This window comes from Gorilla gorilla, chromosome 3 (genome assembly GCF_029281585.2).
Source record: "Gorilla gorilla gorilla isolate KB3781 chromosome 3, NHGRI_mGorGor1-v2.1_pri, whole genome shotgun sequence".
Taxonomy (NCBI): domain Eukaryota; kingdom Metazoa; phylum Chordata; class Mammalia; order Primates; family Hominidae; genus Gorilla; species Gorilla gorilla.
The window spans coordinates 12251308-12258211 of NC_073227.2; the positions used below are offsets into that span (position 1 = coordinate 12251308).

At 56.8% G+C, this 6904-nt stretch overlaps 1 long non-coding RNA gene across 1 annotated transcript; it reads right to left on the reverse strand.

Moving 5' to 3' along the window:
- Positions 1-964: 964 nt before the first annotated feature.
- Positions 965-5500, reverse strand: LOC101127108 (uncharacterized). The gene is made up of 3 exons (XR_002005561.4): positions 4815-5500; positions 4166-4244; positions 965-1233 (listed from the first exon to the last, which is right to left on the reverse strand). It is a non-coding gene; the product is annotated as an uncharacterized lncRNA (long non-coding RNA).
- Positions 5501-6904: the final 1404 nt, after the last annotated feature.

The window sequence follows — 6904 nt, forward strand, 5'->3', positions numbered from 1 at the left end:
CAAGAGCAAGGGGCTGGCAGATATGGTGTCTGGTGAGGGCTCCCTTCCTGATTTGCAGATGGCGCCTTCTTGCTGTGTCTCACATGGTGGAGAGAGGCCATCTCCCTGGAGTCTCTTCTCATAAGGGACCACTGTGAGGTCCCACCCTCAGGACCTCGTCTGACCCTAACCACCTCCCAAAGTCCTCACCTCTCAATACATGTGGTATGGTTTGGCTGTGTCCCCAACCAAATATCACCTTCAATTATAGTTCCCATAATCCCTGTGTCTCATGGGAGGGACCCAGTGGGAGGTAATTGAATCATGGGGGCGGTTACCTTCATGCTGTTCTCGTGATAGTGACTGAGCTCTCAGATCTGATGGTTTTATAAGGGGCTTTCCCCTCTTTTGGTCTGCACTTCTCCTTACTGCTGTCATGTGAAGAAGGATGTGTTTGCTTCCCCTTCTGCCATGATTGTAAGTTTCCTGAGGCCTCCCTAGCCATGTGGAAGTATGAGTCAATTAAGCCTTTTTTTTTTAAATAACTTACCCAGTCTCAGGTATGTCTTTATTGGCAGTGTGAGAACGGACCAATACACCATCTCACAGGGGATCTGGGGGCGACGCAAACCTTCAGTTCACAGCAATGCCTTGTGGTTTTCCTCCCTGGGGTTCCCCGGCCCAGACTGTTATATGTGGACTGGTCATTAGCACTGGCAGGTTTCCTGTCTTGGGTGCTGAAGGACGGAGCCTGTGAACAAGCTCTCCCTTTTGGGATGTGGGCTCGGGCGGGCCACCCTGGGGGCACCGTGGTCTCTGGGATTTGGAGGCAGGTTCTGGAGCAGGCCCTGCCTTCCTACTCTTAACACAGACACTGCTGTCTCAGTTTCCTGCAAACACTCTTCTCCTCTTAGACAGAAAAGCAAACGTGTATCCAACCTTTATAAGCAGACAGAAGCTTAGTTCAACAAATGAACTATCCATGTATATTCAATTTCCCCTATTTAGTAAAATTAATAAAAATGGGACGTGTTGTATGAGACCCTTTACTGTCACCATTTCTTAGGCTATATCCATAATGGAATGAAGAGACCCCTGGATGCTGTAGCTTGAAGGAGCTGGATGATTGTTGCTCCCACATAACAGTCCTGAGCTGATTGCTGCAGGTCGATGGTCATGGCCACTCAGGGACCCAGGTCTCCCCATGTTGCTCCCACACCGAGGCCACGGCCACCTGGCAGGTGCAGGTCCAGCCTATGGGGAGTGGAGAGGAGTGAGAAGGATGCAAGGCCAGTATCTCCAGCCCCATCCAAGCCTGGATGTGGCACAGGCCGGAACAGACTCCTGGAGCACCTTCATGGCTGGGCCTGGGGTGGGTCCGGCGGGGCAGCCCTGGCCTGGTTCCCTCCCTAGGGAGGAAGTCTGCAGCCCGCACCATGAGGGGTGGCACGCTGTGTGTTAACTTTCCTCCTGTGAGGAGCCTTACGGACCAAGAGACCTTCTGAAACTCAACTGATTTAATTAATCAGTGTTGTAATTATTATTGTTTTTGTGCTCAGATTATTATAACTTGGCAGGAGGGAGAGCCTTCAAGCAGGATGATTTGTCCTTCTGGAAAACCCCTGGTGTCTGGAAAGCATCCTTGCTTTCTGGCAAAACAGGATGTTCTAGGTGGTTCCGGCTATCTCCTTCCTAGAATGTGGAGTCGGCGGCCCTCCAAGGATCCTTGCCACCTTCCATTGCAGAGGAGACTCCGGGCATAGGAAAAAGTGACCCGTGGCTCTTTGTAGACATAGGATTGGAAAAAATGGTCTTTTTATAAATATCAATAATTTTCATAATTTTCCCAATTGCACAGGTAATGCTGCTGCTGCTCTTTTCCCCAGTACTAGGGCCCTGTCACATGGACGTGGGGTAGGCCGTGATCTTGGAGCCAGGAGCACAGGAGGGCTGTGGGGAGGTGGAGGCCGGGGATTGCAGCTGCACTGATGTGCAGGGGGCTGGGTCCAGGCCAGCTTTCCTGTCTGCACTGCCTCCTTCATCCCGACCCCCGTCCTGACCCTGTGTCCCTGGAGAGCTGCCTCAGGGTCACTGTCCAAGGGGCCTCTGCCCTGGTCACAACCCCCATCCTGTTCTTGTGGTTCCAGGACACCCTGCTGAGCCCTTGTGGACCTCCATGGACCCAGCCATGCCCAGAGCCACAGAGTAGACACCTGTGTCTTCCAGAGCCTTGCTCAGAGCAGGCTGCTGGGACAAAGATCATTTCTTCCCTTCCTCCCTCCCTCCCTACTTCCCTACTTCCCTCCCTTCCTCTCTCCCTCCCTCCCTGCCTCTGCCCCTTCCTTTCTCCCTCCCTCCTTCCCATCATCCCTCCCTCCCTTCTTCCCTCCCTTCTTTCCTCCTCCCTCCCTCCCTCTCTTCCTTCCTCCCTCCCTCTCTCCCTTCCTTCCTGCCTCTCTCCCTCCCTTCCTCCTTCCCTCCCTCCCTCCCTCCCTCTCTTCCTTCCTCCCTCTCTCCCTCCCTTCCTCCCTTTCTCCTTCCCTCCCTTCCTCCCTCCCTCCCTCCCTCCCTCTCTTCCTTCCTCCCTCTCTCCCTCCCTTCCTCCCTTTCTCCTTCGCTCCCTTCCTCCCTCCCTCTCTCCCTCCCTCCCTTCCTCCCTCCCTTCTTTCTCCCTCCCTGCTTCCTTTTCTCCCTCCTTCTTTCCCTCCCTCCCTTCCTTCCTCCCTGTCTTCCTTTCTCTTCCTCCTTCCTTCAGTAATTTATTAACCAAAAACTCCCTATTGAGCACCTACTGTGTGCAGTGTAAGAGGCTAGCCTGTCTGGCTGAGCTGAGCCTAAGGCGGAGGTGACCCCTCCTGAGAGCTGCACCACTCTCAGAGCAGGTAAGGGCTCCCATCACATAGGAGGCTCTGAGGCCCGGCATGCACTGGCTGTGCTGTGGACTTGCGCATGTCCTAGGCACAGGCTCACACCTGAAGCCCAGCTCTAGCGGCCGAGACAGCCTTGACAAGGGCCGGCTCCTGCCAGCCAGAATAGAGATGAGCCAGAAGCCCCAGGCTGCCTCCTGCAGGAGGCGGCGAGTCCCGATGTCATCCACAGAGGCACAGGCACGTTTCCCAAGCACACATGTGCCACCCACCGCCCCCCCCCAACAGGCGCATTGCAGGCGGCTTTCTGAGAGGGGACAGCACAGGGAAGTGGTGAGCTTTGGCATCAGGATGACCAGGGAACCCCGGGCTGCAACCAGGGCACAGGCTACCAGCACTCTGCCTCTGTGCCTCGTATCCATGACATGGGGCTCACACTAACAGCACACACTGCGGGAAGGATTAGGTGTGATACTCTGGGCCAAGTGTGGGCACGGGGAATCGAGAAATGGCTCGGTGGCCCACAGCTGCCATCAGCATTGTCGTATGGCGAGGATTTTATGGTTTCACCACGATGGGTATACATTCTTCAGAGAAGGGCGGACACCCGGGAACCCGGAACCTGTCCTGCAGCTGTGGAACCAGCATAGGTCCCACCACCCCAGGGACAGGCCCAGCTGCTTGTTCTGGGATATGGGGCTGCAAATGTTGTGAACTTCCCAGGGGGCTGAGAGAGGCCAGCTGGGGACTCCGAGGACAATGGGGAGGTGGGGAGGTGGGGAGTTGGGGAGTTGGGGCTCCAGCTGGGGAGGAAGCATGGGAGGGTGGAGACCGAGGTCCCCAAAGTCTTCTGCAGACCCTGAGATTCTGAGATTTATGCTTTAGAACACGACAATGGCTTAGTGACTTTCACTCAGGGACAAAGCCCCCAGCAGAGTCAGCATCCACGCTCCTAAGTGTCAGGTGCCTCTGGCCTGCCTCTCTACGCTGTGCCTGCCCGTGCCTCTGCCAACGACCTACCCCTTAGGTTCTGGCGAGAGAGTCCCAGGCTTTCTTTACACCAGGGCCAGGGCTGCTCAGATCTCCTGACACAGCCACCTGCTGGGCCTCAGGGACACTCAGGCACCCTCCCCCTGGAAAGGCCACCTGGGTTTTGGAGACAGACAGGCACAAGTGTGGCTCAGAGCTCTGCCTCCCTGGAGCTGCCTCCTGACCACTCTGGGTCTCCATTTCCCACCTGTAGAGAGGCGAACAACAGCACTGGGCATGCGGCTAATGTGGAAAAGACCCTGTGGAATCTGCATGTCACAGGTGCTCACCTTGTGTTTCCGGAAGGATTCTCAGGCTTGAGGCGTGGGAGTGAGGAATCTCAGCCAGGGCTGGGCCACCAGCAGAAACCTGCAGGGAAGAGGACCTGGTGTGAGGAGTGGGCTGCAAGGTGAGGAGTTCTGGGGACTAAGGGGGTGGGATCTGCGCTTCATCCTGGGAGGTCATTCAACAGGGGCCTGCCCCCAGGAGCAAGTCACCTGCCTGGTCGCTGCTACGGCGACATAAACACCAATGACAGGCAGGCCCCGCTCAGGACGCTGGCTCTGTGGTTTTAATCTTTCCCAGCTCTATTTTACGCTGTTTACCAGCATTTACTGAAGGACAGGTATGCCTTGGGCTGTCCCCAGGAATCCTGCTATCCTCGTTGTACAGGCGAGGAAACCGAGGTTCACAGAGTTTGCAGAATGTGCCCAATTCAGCATGCAACTGAGACGCTGCAGGGCGGAGTGGGTCTAGATGGCTCCAGACTGGTCTTCTCGCTGCTCCATTGCTGCAGTGGGGACCCAGTGAGCACTGGGAGCCGGGGCTGGTGTGGCTGGAGCACAAGCACGCAGGGTACATTTGCAGCCCCGCCCAGCCGAACGGTGCACAGCAGGCCGGGCTGAGGGCAGCGGGAGGAGCCCATGGCTGGGGGTTGACCTTGTCCCAACGTCCACGTCAGTGCTGGCAGGCGATGGGCTTCTCTGTGGCCGGTCCCTCTCTGGCTCTCTTCAGGTTCTGCATGTGTCCTGCTCTCTCCTGAGCACCTGTCATGTCCCTGAGGCTTGCTCACTTCTCTGTCTCGGGGCTTGCAGAAGAATGCTTGGGCAGGTCTCTCTAGCACCAAGGCCCTGCTTCTCCCCAGCCCATGGTTTCCGGCGTGGACCTGCCAGCCTTCCCGGAGAGCACAGGATGATGAGAACCTGCAGCAGCCACTTAGGTGGGGCTTCGTGGAAGCCTGCGTGGGTACCCAGGCTTTCTAGGGTTGCCTATCCCGCACACGGCTTGGTGTGCACAGAGCTGACTTGGAGGTGAAATGGATGCATTTTTGTAGATTCAATACCCTGTATGCCCTACCGCAGGGATAGATGCGCCACAGAGGGCCTGGCTGGAACTTTCCCCAGACCACAGCAGGGACAGCTCTGTTGCAGATGCTGACAGCAAGGCCTGGGGAGTAGAGGGAGCAGACAGAGGCAGAGAGACGGAGGTGAGGCACAGTTCTTCCAGATCCTAGAATAAAGGAGAGGAAAACATTTGTTAGAAAATCCGCTGCAGCACCCCCAAGAGGCGCAGTTTGGTGCCCGTGCACTCCCGCTCTCCCTGCAGCTCGGGAGCTGCTGTGCAGTGGGGGAAGCCGAGACCCCCACAGCTCTGTGTTGCTCTCAGCGACAGAAGGCGTGGTAAAAGCTCTGTGTCCAGCCCTTGCCTGAGTTACTTCACGATATGAGGATGCTGCAGCTGGCCTGTGGTTCACTGTTGACTAAGAACAAGGCAAGCTAGGAGCAGCAGAGTGAAGTCCAGGCTCTGCAGAAAATAGCAGCTGAGGGTGAGGAGGAGAGGAGGGTGAGGAAGGTGAGGAGGTGAGGAGGTGAGGAGTGAGGAGAGAGGATGTGAGAAGGTGAGGAATGAGGAGGTGAGGAGTGAGGAATGAGGAGTGAGGAGGTGAGGAGTGAGGAGGTAAGAGGTGAGGAGTGAGGAGGTGAGGAGTGAGGAGAGAGGACGTGAGGAGGTGAGGAGTGAGGAGGTGAGGAGTGAGGAGGTAAGAGGTGAGGAGTGAGGAGGTGAGGAGTGAGGAGGTAAGAGGTGAGGAGTGAGGAGGTGAGGAGTGAGGAGGTAAGAGGTGAGGAGTGAGGAGGTGAGGAGTGAGGAGGTAAGAGGTGAGGAGTGAGGAGGTGAGGAGGTGAGGAGTGAGGAGTGAGGAGGTGAGGAGGTGAGGAGGTGAGGAGGTGAGGAGTGAGGAGTGAGGAGGTGAGGATTGAGGAGTTGAGGAGTGAGGAGTTGAGGTGAGGAGGTGAGGAGGAGGGAAGTTGAGGAGGTAAGAAAGTGAGGAGTGAGGAGTGAGGAGATGAGGAGTGAGGAATGAGGAGTGAGGAGGTGAGGAGTGAGGAGGTGAGGAGTGAGGAGGTGAGGAGTGAGGAGAGAGGATGTGAGGAGGTGAGGAGTGAGGAGGTGAGGAGGTGAGGAGTGAGGAGGTGAGGAGTGAGAAGGTGAGGAGTGAGAAGGTGAGGAGTGAGGAGATGAGGAGTGAGGAGGTGAGCAGTGAGGAGGTGAGGAGTGAGGAGAGAGGATGTGAGGAGGTGAGGAGTGAGGAGGTGAGGAGGTGAGGAGTGAGGAGGTGAGGAGGTGAGGAGTGAGGAGGTGAGAAGCTGAGGAGTGAGGATATAGGAGGTGAGGAGTAAGGAGTGAGGTGCCCAGCAAGGGCTGACTCTGCAACCATTTCTGTGGGCTCCAAGTACCTGCTCCTCACCTTGTTTCTTTCCCTGAAACTTTCAGGCTGCCCGCACAGCAGAGGCACCCCAACCCCTTCCCAATTCTGTCCCTGGCCTGGTGCTGGGATGGCAGGACCTGAGCTTTGTGGCCTCTGAATCCCAGGCCCCCTGGACTTTGCCCTACAGTATGAGCCTGGGTCACAGGGTGCCCTGAAAGGCCTTTCCCCAGGCAGGGCGGATACGTGGGTGCCAGACAGGTCCTGATGAGCCCCGGGATCCCCGCTGGCCTAGCCCGGCCTCGCCTGGTATCTGCTATGGGCG